The sequence below is a fragment of the Theropithecus gelada genome, chromosome 4, assembly GCF_003255815.1.
Source record: "Theropithecus gelada isolate Dixy chromosome 4, Tgel_1.0, whole genome shotgun sequence".
Classification (NCBI taxonomy): Eukaryota; Metazoa; Chordata; class Mammalia; order Primates; family Cercopithecidae; genus Theropithecus; species Theropithecus gelada.
In genome coordinates, this window is record NC_037671.1 from 154,973,881 (window position 1) to 154,990,104 (window position 16,224).

Here is a 16,224-nt window from a genome sequence, read left to right on the forward strand (position 1 = left end):
TGGAGCTTGAAGAGATGTGGGCTGAAAGATACATTTGGCAGTTATCTGACTACATTTTTTGAAAGCATGAGTAGTCTCATTCATTAAGGAGAGTTAGTAGTGAAGAAAACCCAATTTAGAACCCTGGGGCTTCCAACAGTTACAGATCAAAGTGAGAGAAAGCGAATCAGGCAAATGAAATCCCGAAAAGCAGCCTCACTAGTAAAGAGAGAGAGAGGGAAGTGAGGAGAGCTCTCATGTTGCTTGTCTTCACTGATTCCTACTTTAAATGTGTTCATGAGAGGTCATGATGCCCAAAGATCTGTCAGCCAGTTGGAAGCATGAGGGAGCACGTTTGAGGATAAAAGCAAATATGCTAAGGGTGGAGGATTCGGAGAGAAAGAAAATGACATTGCAGAGTCAACTAATCCAGAAACTCACTATATCTGTAATTCTGTTATATGCAATTAGCATTTATTTTGTAATGTCATTGCTAGTTGTATTTTCTGTTACTGGAAGCCAATAGCATCTTATTATGCCCAGTGACAATTTTAGAAGTCCATCTTATTCCCAGTTAAAGGAAATGTGTGTTGAATAAATGGTACTAAGTGTTTCATTAGGGTTGCAAAGATAACTAAGACAAGTCCAAGAGTTCACAGTTTAGGAGAGAGAAATTTACATTTAAAGCTGTAAGAGATGGTAGGGCCTTGAAGACTTTTGATCACGGATATGAGATAATAAAGGCAGTGCTTTAGAAACACTAGTTTGTTGTCATAATAAAAATGATTATGTACCTTGGGTACATATATCTATTTAGCATATTTTATTTTATTTGAACCTTATAACAAATCAATAAGGAAGATATTGCCCATATTTTATAAATGAAGAAATAGGTTTATGAACTCAAATAATTTGCTTAGGATCAGATAGTAATAAGATTGAAACTAAATTTGTTTAGCACCAGAAGCCAGGCTCTTACCTGCTTTCTTCCATGCTGTGCTGTCCCTCCTGTGGCACCATCTGCTTTTATCTCACACACTTCATTGACCCAACACAGGATGGCCAGAAGGGAGGAGAAGTGAGCATCAAGGAAACCAATTAAGGTAGGAGAGAGGCAGTGTAGCAAGGGGAAAGAAAGGATCAAGATGGCAGGCATTTCTGAGGGAAGAGTGAGCCTTAATGACAGACTGGAGACACAGGATGGAGAATGCTGAAGCTTCAAAGGGATGTCAAGGTTACTGCACAGTTCCCTTCTTTTGAAAGAACATTTGGTGTTTATTGCCTCCATTCCCTCATGTGCTCTTAACATATGATCATCTAGTTTTTGCTTCAAATTTTCTCTTTTTTTGTGGAAACTGTTCTCTTTTTTTTTTTTTTTAATTTATTTATTATTATTATACTTTAAGTTGTAGGGTACATGTGCATAACGTGCAGGTTTGTTACATATGTATACTTGTGCCATGTTGGTGTGCTGCACCCATCAACTCGTCATTTACATCAGGTATAACTCCCAATGCAATCCCTCCCCCCTCCCCCCTCCCCATGATAGGCCCCGGTGTGTGATGTTCCCCTTCCTGAGTCCAAGTGATCTCATTGTTCAGTTCCCACCTATGAGTGAGAACATGCGGTGTTTGGTTTTCTGTTCTTGTGATAGTTTGCTAAGAATGATGGTTTCCAGCTGCACCCATGTCCCTACAAAGGACGCAAACTCATCCTTTTTTATGGCTGCATAGTATTCCATGGTGTATATGTGCCACATTTTCTTAATCCAATCTGTCACTGATGGACATTTGGGTTGATTCCAAGTCTTTGCTATTGTGAATAGTGCTGCAATAAACATACGTGTGCATGTGTCTTAATAGCAGCATAATTTATAATCCTTTGGGTATATCCCCAGTAATGGGATGGCTGGGTCATATGGTACATCTAGTTCTAGATCCTTGAGGAATCGCCATACTGTTTTCCATAATGGTTGAACTAGTTTACAATCCCACCAACAGTGTAAAAGTGTTCCTATTTCTCCACATCCTCTCCAGCACCTGTTGTTTCCTGACTTTTTAATGATCGCCATTCTAACTGGTGTGAGATGGTATCTCATTGTGGTTTTGATTTGCATTTCTCTGATGGCCAGTGATGATGAGCATTTTTTCATATGTCTGTTGGCTGTATGAATGTCTTCTTTTGAGAAATGTCTGTTCATATCCTTTGCCCACTTTTTGATGGGGTTGTTTGTTTTTTTCTTGTAAATTTGTTTGAGTTCTTTGTAGGTTCTGGATATTAGCCCTTTGTCAGATGAGTAGATTGCAAAAATTTTCTCCCATTCTGTAGGTTGCCTGTTCACTCTGATGGTAGTTTCTTTTGCTGTGCAGAAGCTCTTTAGTTTAATGAGATCCCATTTGTCAATTTTGGCTTTTGCTGCCGTTGCTTTTGGTGTTTTAGACATGAAGTCTTTGCCCATGCCTATGTCCTGAATGGTACTACCTAGGTTTTCCTCTAGGATTTTTATGGTATTAGGTCTAACATTTAAGTCTCTAATCCATCTTGAATTAATTTTCGTATAAGGAGTAAGGAAAGGATCCAGTTTCAGCTTTCTACTTATGGCTAGCCAATTTTCCCAGCACCATTTATTAAATAGGGAATCCTTTCCCCATTTCTTGTTTTTCTCAGGTTTGTCAAAGATCAGATGGCTGTAGATGTGTGGTATTATTTCTGAGGACTCTGTTCTGTTCCATTGGTCTATATCTCTGTTTTGGTACCAGTACCATGCTGTTTTGGTTACTGTAGCCTTGTAGTAGTTTGAAGTCAGGTAGCGTGATGCCTCCAGCTTTGTTCTTTTGACTTAGGATTGTCTTGGAGATGCGGGCTCTTTTTTGGTTCCATATGAACTTTAAAGCAGTTTTTTCCAATTCTGTGAAGAAACTCATTGGTAGCTTGATGGGGATGGCATTGAATCTATAAATTACCTTGGGCAGTATGGCCATTTTCACGATATTGATTCTTCCTATCCATGAGCATGGTATGTTCTTCCATTTGTTTGTGTCCTCTTTTATTTCACTGAGCAGTGGTTTGTAGTTCTCCTTGAAGAGGTCCTTTACATCCCTTGTAAGTTGGATTCCTAGGTATTTGATTCTCTTTGAAGCAATTGTGAATGGAAGTTCATTCATGATTTGGCTCTGTGTTTGTCTGTTATTGGTGTATAAGAATGCTTGTGATTTTTGCACATTAATTTTGTATCCTGAGACTTTGCTGAAGTTGCTTATCAGCTTAAGGAGATTTTGGGCTGAGACAATGGGGTTTTATAAATATACAATCATGTCATCTGCAAACAGGGACAATTTGACTTCTTCTTTTCCTAACTGAATACCCCTGATTTCTTTCTCTTGCCTAATTGCCCTAGCCAGAACTTCCAACACTATGTTGAATAGGAGTGGTGAGAGAGGGCATCCCTGTCTTGTGCCAGTTTTCAAAGGGAATTTTTCCAGTTTTTGCCCATTCAGTATGATATTGGCTGTGGGTTTGTCATAAATAGCTCTTATTATTTTGAGGAACGTTCCATCAATACCGAATTTATTGAGCGTTTTTAGCATGAAGGGCTGTTGAATTTTGTCAAAAGCCTTTTCTGCATCTATTGAGATAATCATGTGGTTCTTGTCTTTGGTTCTGTTTATATGCTGGATTATGTTTATTGATTTGCGAATGTTGAACCAGCCTTGCATCCCAGGGATGAAGCCCACTTGATCATGGTGGATAAGCTTTTTGATGTGTTGTTGAATCCGGTTTGCCAGTATTTTATTGAGGATTTTTGCATCGATGTTCATCAGGGATATTGGTCTAAAATTCTCTTTTTTTGTTGTGTCTCTGCCAGGCTTTGGTATCAGGATGATGTTGGCCTCATAAAATGAGTTAGGGAGGATTCCCTCTTTTTCTATTGATTGGAATAGTTTCAGAAGGAATGGTACCAACTCCTCCTTATACCTCTGGTAGAATTCAGCTGTGAATCCATCTGGTCCTGGACTTTTTTTGGTTGGTAGGCTATTAATTATTGCCTCAATTTCAGAGCCTACTATTGGTCTATTCAGGGATTCAACTTCTTCCTGGTTTAGTCTTGGAAGAGTGTAAGTGTCCAGGAAATTATCCATTTCTTCTAGGTTTTCCAGTTTATTTGCGTAGAGGTGTTTATAGTATTCTCTGATGGTAGTTTGTATTTCTGTGGGGTCAGTGGTGATATCCCCTTTATCATTTTTAATTGCGTCGATTTGATTCTTCTCTCTTTTCTTCTTTATTAGTCTTGCTAGTGGTCTGTCAATTTTGTTGATCTTTTCAAAAAACCAACTCCTGGATTCATTGATTTTTTGGAGGGTTTTTTGTGTCTCTATCTCCTTCAGTTCTGCTCTAATCTTAGTTATTTCTTGCCTTCTGCTAGCTTTGGAATGTGTTTGCTCTTGCTTCTCTAGTTCTTTTAATTGTGATGTTAGAGTGTCAATTTTTGATCTTTCCTGCTTTCTCTTGTGGGCATTTAGTGCTATAAATTTCCCTCTACACACTGCTTTAAATGTGTCCCAGAGATTCTGGTATGTTGTATCTTTGTTCTCATTGGTTTCAAAGAACATCTTTATTTCTGCCTTCATTTCGTTATGTACCCAGTAGTCATTCAGGAGCAGGTTGTTCAGTTTCCATGTAGTTGAGCGGTTTTGATTGAGTTTCTTAGTCCTGAGTTCTAGTTTGATTGCACTCTGGTCTGAGAGACAGTTTGTTATAATTTCTGTTCTTGTACATTTGCTAAGGAGTGCTTTACTTCCAATTATATGGTCAATTTTGGAGTAAGTACGATGTGGTGCTGAGAAGAATGTATATTCTGTTGATTTGGGGTGGAGAGTTCTATAGATGTCTATTAGGTCTGCTTGCTGCAGAGATGAGTTCAATTCCTGGATATCCTTGTTAACTTTCTGTCTCGTTGATCTGTCTAATGTTGACAGTGGAGTGTTGAAGTCTCCCATTATTATTGTATGGGAGTCGAAGTCTCTTTGTAAGTCTCTAAGGACTTGCTTTATGAATCTGGGTGCTCCTGTATTGGGTGCATATATATTTAGGATAGTTAGCTCTTCCTGTTGAATTGATCCCTTTACCATTATGTAATGGCCTTCTTTGTCTCTTTTGATCTTTGATGGTTTAAAGTCTGTTTTATCAGAGACTAGTATTGCAACCCCTGCTTTTTTTTGTTCTCCATTTGCTTGGTAAATCTTCCTCCATCCCTTTATTTTGAGCCTATGTATGTCTCTGCGTGTGAGATGGGTCTCCTGAATACAGCAGACTGATGGGTCTTGACTCTTTATCCAGTTTGCCAGTCTGTGTCTTTTCATTGGAGCATTTAGCCCATTCACATTTAAGGTTAAGATTGTTATGTGTGAACTTGATCCTGCCATTATGATATTAACTGGTTATTTTGCTCATTAGTTGATGCAGTTTCTTCCTAGCCTCGATGGTCTTTACATTTTGGCATGTTTTTGAAATGGCTGGTACCGGTTGTTCCTTTCCATGTTGAGTGCTTCCTTCAGGGTCTCTTGTAAGGCAGGCCTGGTGGTGACAAAATCTCTAAGCATTTGCTTATCTGTAAAGGATTGTATTTCTCCTTCACTTATGAAACTTAGTTTGGCTGGATATGAAATTCTGGGTTTAAAATTCTTTTCTTTAAGAATGTTGAATATTGGCCCCCACTCTCTTCTGGCTTGTAGAGTTTCTGCCGAGAGATCTGCTGTTAGTCTGATGGGCTTCCCTTTGTGGGTAACCCGACCTTTCTCTCTGGCTGCCCTTAAGATTTTTTCCTTCATTTCAACTTTGGTGAATCTGGCAATTATGTGTCTTGGAGTTGCTCTTCTCGAGGAGTATCTTTGTGGCGTTCTCTGTATTTCCTGGATTTGAATGTTGGCCTGCCCTACTAGGTTGGGGAAGTTCTCCTGGATGATATCCTGAAGAGTGTTTTCCAACTTGGTTCCATTTTCCCCCTCACTTTCAGGCACCCCAATCAGACGTAGATTTGGTCTTTTTACATAATCCCATACTTCTTGCAGGCTTTGTTCATTTCTTTTTCTTCTTTTTTCTTTTGGTTTCTCTTCTCGCTTCATTTCATTCATTTGATCCTCAATCGCTGATACTCTTTCTTCCAGTTGATCGAGTCGGTTACTGAAGCTTGTGCATTTGTCACGTATTTCTCGTGTCATGGTTTTCATCTCTTTCATTTCGTTTATGACCTTCTCTGCATTAATTACTCTAGTCGTCAATTCTTCCAGTTTTTTTTCAAGATTTTTAGTTTCTTTGCGCTGGGTACGTAATTCCTCCTTTAGCTCTGAGAAATTTGATGGACTGAAGCCTTCTTCTCTCATCTCGTCAAAGTCATTCTCCGTCCAGCTTTGATCCGTTGCTGGCGATGAGCTGCGCTCCTTTGCCGGGGGAGATGTGCTCTTATTTTTTGAATTTCCAGCTTTTCTGCCCTGCTTTTTCCCCATCTTTGTGGTTTTATCTGCCTCTGGTCTTTGATGATGGTGATGTACTGATGGGGTTTTGGTGTAGGTGTCCTTCCTGTTTGATAGTTTTCCTTCTAACAGTCAGGACCCTCAGCTGTAGGTCTGTTGGAGATTGCTTGAGGTCCACTCCAGACCCTGTTTGCCTGGGTATCAGCAGCAGAGGCTGCAGAAGATAGAATATTTCTGAACAGCGAGTGTACCTGTCTGATTCTTGCTTTGGAAGCTTCCTCTCAGGGGTGTACTCCACCCTGTGAGGTGTGGGGTGTCAGACTGCCCCTAGTGGGGGATGTCTCCCAGTTAGGCTACTCAGGGGTCAGGGACCCACTTGAGCAGGCAGTCTGTCCCTTCTCAGATCTCAACCTCGGTGTTGGGAGATCCACTGCTCTCTTCAAAGCTGTCAGACAGAGTCGTTTGCGTCTGCAGAGGTTTCTGCTGCTTTTTTGTTGTTGTTGTTGTTGTTGTTGTGTAGCTGTGCCCTGTCCCCAGAGGTGGCGTCTACAGAGACAGGCAGGTTTCCTTGAGCTGCTGTGAGCTCCACCCAGTTGGAGCTTCCCAGCAGCTTTGTTTACCTACTTAAGCCTCAGCAATGGCGGGCGCCCCTCCCCCAGCCTAGCTGCTGCCTTGCCGGTAGATCACAGACTGCTGTGCTAGCAATGAGGGAGGCTCCGTGGGCGTGGGACCCTCCCGGCCAGGTGTGGGATATGATCTCCTGGTGTGCCTGTTTGCTTAAAGCGCAATATTGGGGTGGGAGTTACCCGATTTTCCAGGTGTTGTGTGTCTCAGTTCCCCTGGCTAGGAAAAGGGATTCCCTTCCCCCTTGCGCTTCCCAGGTGAGGCGATGCCTCGCCCTGCTTCAGCTCTTGCTGGTTGGGCTGCAGCAGCTGACCAGCACCGATCGTCCGGCACTCCCCAGTGAGATGAACCCAGTACCTCAGTTGAAAATGCAGAAATCACTGGTCTTCTGTGTCGCTCGCGCTGGGAGTTGGAGACTGGAGCTGTTCCTATTCGGCCATCTTGCTCCGCCCCCCTTTATCCGGAAACTGTTCTCTATGTATGTACCCTTGGCCTACTCATTGAAAATTACATAGATATAGATACCCATTTATTTTTTCTATTCTCCCTGATGCTTCTGCATTTTCTGTAAATTTCCTCCTTTATTGGCTTCTCCAAAATTAGGTTTATCCCTAGAGAAGCTCATTCTCTGTTTGTTTATTTTGAGATGGAGTCTTGCTCTGTCACCCACCCTGGAGTGCAATGGCAAGATGTCTGCTCATTGCAACCTCCACCTCTCAGGTTCAACTGATTCTCCTGCCTCAGCCTCCCGAGGTGATTACAGGGTGCACACAACCATGCCCGGCTAATTTTTGTATTTTTTGTACAGACAGGGTTTCGCCATGCTGCCCAGACTGGTCTCGAACTCCTGACCTGAAATAATCTGCCTGCCTCAGCTTCCCAAAGTGCTGGCATTACAGGCATGAGCCACTGCGCCTGGCCTTGTTCTCTCTTTCAAAACCTCTCTTTTCCCTAACCCTTTGCCTATCTCCAGAATTACTTTGGTTGCCACGTTTCTTACCTATCATTTTGCTTGGCTCCAATTTTTTTCTTCTGTCTTCTAAATGAGCATATATGGTATGTACTTTGCTGTAATGATCTTTACCTAAGTTTAGTCAACTCCTAGAAATCTTCCGAACAATTCTCACCCTTTGACGTGCCATTCTTCTACTTTCGGCCTTGTTGCTTATAACAATCACATAACATTTTATACATATGCTTATTTGTACCAATATATGCCTTATTTGTTTAAGGAGTAATTTTCATGCGTCTTGATAGTCCCCATAGTGCCTAGCATTCTTGCATTTAGTAGACAATTATTCATTCATTTCTTTATTCATTCAACAAATACTTGAATGGGATGCACAAAAAGGGGAAAAGCAGAATACATAACTATAAAAAGTGTGAAACAGAAAAAAGAAATAAGGTGTTGATTTGAGGAAGACTTGAAAACCTATATTCTATTTTATTTTATTTTTTTAACCTGATAGCCTTGGACTTTAAAATCCAATGAAAGGTAGAACACACAAGGGAGAGGAGTAAGCAAAGGGTTATGAAGAGATCCTCTAGAAGGATGCTGCAGCTAAGAGTTACAGGTGTGGCTGGGCGTAATGGCTCACACCTGTAATCCCAGCACTTTGGGAGGCTGAGGCGGGCAGATCACGAGGTCAAGCGATTGAGACCATCTTGGCCAACACAGTGAAACCTTGTGTCTACTAAAAATACAAAAATTAGCCGGGCGTGGTAGCACGCACCTGAAGTCCCAGCTCCTCAGGAGGTTGAGGCCGGAGAATCGCTTGAACCTGGCAGGCGGAGGTTGCAGTGAGCTGAGATCGTGCCACTGCACTCCAGCCTGGTGACAGAGCAAGACTCCATCTCAAAAAACAACAACAAAAAAAAGTTACAGGTGTGCTGAAGTCTTGATGTCTTCCACTCCAGGTGGCATGAGCTTCCAGCTATGAGCAGCCAGTGTGTTACGCAAATTTGTTTTCAAGTAGCCCATTTTGTGACAAATATTAGGAAGCCCTTTTGTGAGGTTCCCAAGAAAGTAGATGAGGATGTGTGTGTCAGAGTACTCTAGATAAATAGAACCAGATATATCTATACATCTATATAGAGAAAGAGAAAAAAGAGATTGATTTTAAGGAGTTGGCTCACCATATTGTGGGGGCTGGCAAGTCTGAAATTTGTAGGGCAGGATGCCGGCAGGCTGGAAATTTTGGCAGGAGTCAATGTTGCAGTCTTCAGTTTGAAGGCAGAATTCCTTCCTCTTCTCGGTACCTCAGTTTTTTCCCTTATGGCCTTCAACTTATTGAATGAGGTCCATCTACATTATGGAGAGTAATTTGTTTACTCAAAATCTACTCATTTCAATGTTTATCACATCTGAAAAAAAAAATAGCTTCACAGCAACAGCTAGACTGGTGTTGGACCAAACAACTGGGTACCGTAGCCTAGCCAAGGTGACACATCAAATTAATCATCACAAGACAGAAGACAAAGAGACAGGTGAAAGTTTGGCTTTGGGTAGGAGGAGGATCACCTCCTCCAGTGTAAAAGGAGAAATGAGGATGGGAACTGATGTAGATGTTTAGGTAACTCCAAATCTATGGCTTCTATTTCCTCTGTGAAGCTGGGATGAGAGGAGGAAATCAATGGTTTAAAGATAGTGATAGGTTTGCAAAATTTACTTAGGTGAGTGGGAGAGTAGTTGCCAAGTGAAATAGATTGAGATTGCTGAGAAGAGCTAATGGTTGGTGATTACAGTCTTATGAGGGGTGTAATCGCTAATAAATGCTCACTACACCGTTACTTCACTCTATTTAAGATGGTATCTTTTTAATTATTTACACAGTATTGCTCTTTACTTTCTGCAGGCAAACACCACTCTTCTGTTAACTTCTATGCACCCTTCCATAATCTCTTATTCCATGGATTAGACCTACTGTGGTAACACTTGTCTATTATTGTTTGCCTTGTAAAACTGCACATCTAATAAATAACACAATTAAGGGTGGTGCACAGGAGACATGGTGAATCAGCTTAAGGAGAAGGATGTTGTTGTTGAGGCTACTTTAAACGCATGAAGTACTTTATAGGCTTTTAGCATAGACTCACTGCTCTGTGACTCAATAATAACACACTTCTTTTGCCATTATTCAAAGGACAAGTGTCCACACTGTGCAATAGGGACTCCATAAGTATTTGAAAAAACAAATGAAGATGTTGCTTTACTTGATTCTATTTTCTACATCTTTGCCTATTTGCATATTATGTTAGCTCCAGAAAATGGCTAGGAGGCAGAATTTTCCCACAACTGTCAATTCAGTGTTCTCCTCTTCCTGTGTTTGTTTGAATTATCCGGTAAGTGGCACTTATTTGTTTGAGAGGTAGTAACAAGGAAAGAAAAAAATATATATATATATTCTGAGACAGAGTCTCGCTCTGTCGCCCAGGCTAGAATGCAGTGGCACGATCTCGGCTCACTGCAACCTCCACCTCCCGAGTTCAAGCGATTCCCCTGCCTCAGCCTCCTGAGTAGCTAGGATTAGAGGTGCCTGTCACCATGCCTGGCTGATTTTTGTATTTTTATTAGAGATGGGGTTTCACCATGTTGACCAGGCTGGTCTTGAACTCCTGACCTCAAGCAATCCACCTCCCTTGGCCCCCCAAAGTGCTGAGATTATAGGTGTGAACCACTGTGCCCGGCCCAGGAAAAGATTTTTAAACAATGTAGTCAGAAGACCTAGATAAGTGATGGCAAACTCATATCCTTAAAGAAATATAAAACATATTTGCTGTAGCCAAACTAACACATGTGCTGGCAGATCTCGTAATCTTGGATCTATGTTTTAGTTCAGGCTTTATCATGTACTAGAGCTTTGATTTGGATAATCTGCCTTCTGTTGGCTTCATTTCATTTATCTGTAAAATGTTAATAATGCTTGTTTTACCTGGGGCATAGGATTATGGTAAAGGTTATATAATATAATGTTACATAATAGAAACTTCAGATATATAAATATACATGTATTAGTCAGAGTTCTCCATAGAAGCAAAACCAATATGATGTGTGTGTGTGTGTGTGTGTGTGTGTGTGTGTGTATTTAAGACAGAGTTTATTTTAAGGAATTGGTTCATATGATTATGGGGCCTGGCAAGTCTGAAATCCATAAACAGGCGAGCAGGTTGAAAATTCAAGGAAGAGCTGGTGTTATATTATAGAGTCTCATACTTGCTGGCTGAAAATTTAGTCAGGATTTCTATGTTACACTCTTGAGTTAGAACTGCTTCTTCTTCAGGAAACCTCAGTCTTTGCTCTTAATGCCTTTGATTAATTAGATGAGGCTCACCCATATTATGACAGTAACCTGCTTTACTCGAGGTCTACCTTTTAAATGTTAATTATATATAAAAAGCACCTTCACAGAAACATGTAGGTTAGTGTTTTGACTAAACAACGGGTACAATTGCCTAGCCTAGTTGACATGTAAAATTAAGCAGCACAATACAGCATTATGATGAATATTTGGGTTCTTGATTTAGGTTGCCTGAATTTAATTCTAGCTCTACCTTTGGGAGCTAAGAGTCCTTCAGCAAATATTGCATTGTTTTGGTGATTCAGTTTTCTCATCTGTTAAACCATCTTACAGAGTTGTGAGATTAAACATAGAACACACATGCAGTGTGTTCAGAATAGGATAGTATGGAGTAAATGTGCAGTAAATTATGGCTACTATTAAACATAAGTCATTATTACTACTGTTATTAAATCTGAAAATATAACAATATAAAAATTTTAAATGAAAAAGAAATTTTTCTGTTTGCTAGTCCTGCTGTTTTCCCTTGCCTTTGGGTTTGAGTATAAGGATAGCAGTCAATCATCCTGGATTTACTGGAACAGTCACAATTTCAGTATTCTGCCTTATTATTCCCATTCACATACTCTATTTGTCAGACCTTTCATTCTGATGTTTGGTTCACAAAATATGCATGCCATAAATGGTGATGACAATTGACTTTTTTTTTTTTTTTTTTTTGAGAAGGAGTCTCACTCTGACACCCAGGCTGGAGTGCAGTGGTGTGATCTCGGCTCACTGGAACCTCTGCCTCCCGAGTTCAAGTGATTCTCCTGCCTCAGCCTCCCAAGTAGCAGGGATTACAGGCATCTGCCACCACACCCGGCTATTTTTTTTTTTTCATATTTTTAGTAAAGACGGAGTTTAACCATGTTGGCTAGGCTGGTCTCAAACTCCTGACCTCAGGTGACCCACCCGCCTTGGCCTCCCAAAGTGCTGGGACTACAGGTGTAAGCCACCGTGCCCAGGCAGCTGAGACTTAAAACTCAGGCTCACGGTTGACTCTGTAGTTTGATAGAGAATAGCAAATTAGCCATCTGTCAGCTAAAAAGCTTTGCTGCTTTGTGGGTTGTATCTTGGTGCTGTATTATTAATATCATGCGAAGTTATTCATTAATTCTTTGCCGTCATCTCAGAGGGTCATAGCATATTTATTTCTCTGCATCTGAACATACCACCATCATCTAAGGCAATTTGTTGATATGTAATATTATTTGCTAATAGTCATGTGATTTTGTAATTTCAAACTAATTTCTCAGAATTACTTGATTAACTGTGGGTTTTCCTTTAGTGACAAGTGTATATTTAATAATTTCCCAATTTCAGAATCACTTGATTAAATATGGGTTCTCCTTCAGTGATGCAAGTGTACATTTAGTAATTCCCCAATTTCATTAGAGTCACTGTATGTGGGCAAAACTGTGAGTTCTTAATGTGTCTTTATATATTATGTTTAAGTGTTCAGATAAAATAATTTAGCTTAGAAAAAGAAAATTAAAATTAAAAAGGAATTAAAAATTTAACAGGTCAGTTATGTGACCTTTATTATTAAGCTAATCTAATACTTAATCTGTTTTTGAAACTGTGGATTTACTAAATTATGAATGAATAAGAAGTCTATTTTTGCTACACTTACAGAGACGAGATGAAGAGCTGGCCACCAAGGAAGGCTCTCACAGGTTGGCAGTAAGTTGGCAGAGCCACTGACCCAGGATGCGGATCCTAGATTTTCACATTTTGAACTATAGTTTCATCAGGAACTTAGAACTTAGATGATTCAGTACTCAGGAATAACTTTTTTTTTTTTTTGAGACAGAGTCTCGCTCTTGTCACCCAGGCGGGAGTGCTGGAGTGCTGGAGTTCAATGGTGCAATCTCGGCTCACTGCAACCTCCAGCTTCTGGGCTCAAGCGGTTCTCCTGCCTCAGCCTCCCAAGTAGCTGGGATTCCAGGCATGCGCCACCGTGTCTGGCTAATTTTTGTATTTTTAGTAGAGACAGGGTTTCACCCTGTTGGCCAAGCTGGTCTCAAACTCCCGATCTCAGGTGATCCACCTACCTTGGCCTCTCAAAGTGCTGGGATTCCAGGTGTGTGCCACTGTGTCCGGCCAGGAACAACTCTTAAGTGTCAAACTCAGAAAGGATTGTTGCGTATGTAATTCACAATGTCAGTTTATTCAGTTACAATGGAAGCTGTTTCTATCCAAAGATTAATCTAGGGTACTGTTTCTCCTTGCATCAGAGTCCCTAATCCTCAATTAGTATTTAAAATTATGTTTCAAGAGTTCACAGCTGGTTAAAGGGAACTTGACAATTGCATCTACACTAGAGAAGTGTTTTGGTTTTATATTACGGACCAACTCCATTTGTTTGGGGTGCTGGGTTGGAAAGTATTTTAAAATGACATTTGAGGCCAGTGAAAAGGAATGCTATGATTGAATGACAGTGTCTTACACCTGTCCAAGAGTGCAAGTGTGAGCTGAGCTTGCTGTGTATTTGCCATCTTTGACTGAGGCTATTGAGGAAAAGCTCACAAGTATCCTTGACTCACAATATATAACAACATTCTGGTCCCCTCACTCTAGTAATTAGAAAACAGGTGTCTTCTGGCTACGTTGCCCCTTTCCTTTAGACAAAGATTGAAATAATATTATTATCTAAAATGTTACTATCTTACACAGATTACCACCTTTCTGCGATCATGTTTTTTTGTGGTAGGTGACAGTATCCTTAAGTAGTAAATTGCTTTCTTTAGTTATATTATAGTCCTAAGAATAGCCCTAGTGATGCTTCCACAGTTTCCATAAATATTTTTAAAAGCCAGTCCTGAAGGATATAGGATAATATTTGATGTTGACATATGATTAATTCAATGAGGACTGACTCTATTTTATTACCACAAGTGAGTTGCTTTTGTCACCAGGTTTAGGGGCACTCCACACCACTTTATGCTGAAAACTTGTTTTTAGTGCTCCACACTACCAAAGACTTCTTAGTTTGTCTCGTGAGTCTCTAAACTTTTCTTGATAGAGATTGGCTTTTGATGTTGCAGAAGTCTTATGCTATATGGGTAAGGAAAGACACTCACAACAGGGGCCTTATGCACACAGCATCTTAGCAGTGGGAGTACAGCCTGCTCAGGCTTCAAGACTGACCAGAAGAGGGCAGACAACCTCTTGGATTACCTTGATTTAAGTGATTGTCTCTCCTCTGTAAAGGACAAAAATTTCACCCCCAACGCATTTCTTTGGGTGTGACAGTAGAGACTGAGAGATACAGATTTGAAGAGCTAGTAAGCAAGAAAACATTACGAATTTTTAAATCATAGCTTCATATTTTTAAAAGGAGACTGCTTCTTAATAGGATAACTATTTTTTTTCTTTAATTTCTTGGTTTTTTTTTTGGTTTTTTTTTTTTTTTTTTTGAGACGAAGTCTCACTCTGTCGCCCAGGCTGGAGTGCAGTGGCACGATCTCGGCTCACTGCAAGCTCCGCCTTCCGGGTTCACGCCATTCTCCTGCCTCAGCCTCCCGAGTAGCTGGGACTACAGGCGCCCGCCACCTCGCCCGGCTAATGTTTTGTATTTTTAGTAGAGACGGGGTTTCACCGTGTTAGCCAGGGTGGTCTCGATCTCCTGACCTCCTGATCCACCCGCCTGGGCCTCCCAAAGTGCTGAGATTACAGGCGTGAGCCACCGCACCCGGCCTTCTTCTTTAATTTCAATTTGGATGAGCTCAAGGATGTTATGCCATATATATTATACTCGACTTCAAAAGGCTTTGCTTAAAGCAAAACAAGCCTAAAATCTACATAACTCTGAAAATCACTTCAGAGAATCGTGAATAAACTTTTCTTCAGGGTATTTCGACTAATCTAAGAAAATCTTTGCTTGAACACTGTGTGTATTTTTTTAAAGGAATTCTATTTAGCCCCTAGTTATTAATGTTTATCTTATTTGTGAAGTTCTTTAGACTCTTCAGAAAGGAGGGTTAATGATTAGGAACCAAGGTAAACCATTGTTTCTTTTTTATTCTTATATTTCATTCAACTGAAAAAGATCTTAATCATTAGCCTGACATATTTATTAATGTTTTTAATTTCAAGGATTAATTTTCATTTTTGTAAAGATTACTTTCTTTTTTTTTCTTTTTTTTTTTTTTTTTGCAATATGGCTGTTAGAATGACCTCAAAATTATACAACTCCCTGCTTTCTGGTTGTGTAAAAATTTGTACATGATTGAGTATTCTGAATGTCTCAAATGCCTCCAAGTCCTTCACCTCAGGGTCAGTTTGCCCTTCAGTATCCAACAATTATAGTCCAATCTTGCACACCTTGAATATCTGCAGGCAATTCATTTATTGTCATTGTATTTCCTTCCTATAATATTTTTGAACTCCAGGAATGTCTAATTTTCCCATAACTTTCTGTGATTTTTTTTTTTTTTTTTTTTTTTTTTTGACAGAGTTTCACTCTTGTTGCCCAGGCTGGAGTGCAATGGCGTGATCTCGGCTCTCTGCAACCTCCGCCTCCCACGTTCAAGCAATTCTCCTGCCTCAGCCTCCCAAATAGCTGGGATTACAGGCATGCACCACCACACCCAGCTGATTTTGTATTTTTAGTAGAGACGAGGTTTCTCCATGTTGGTCAGGCTGGTCTCAAACTCCCAACCTCGGGTGATCCGCCCACTTTGGCCTCCCAAAGTGCTGGGATTACAGGCGTGAGCCAGCACGCCCAGCTTCTCTGATTATTTTTTATCAGTCTGTATCGGTTACAATGTTTTCAGCTTCAACTAGCATAAGCCTTACTCAAGTTGGGC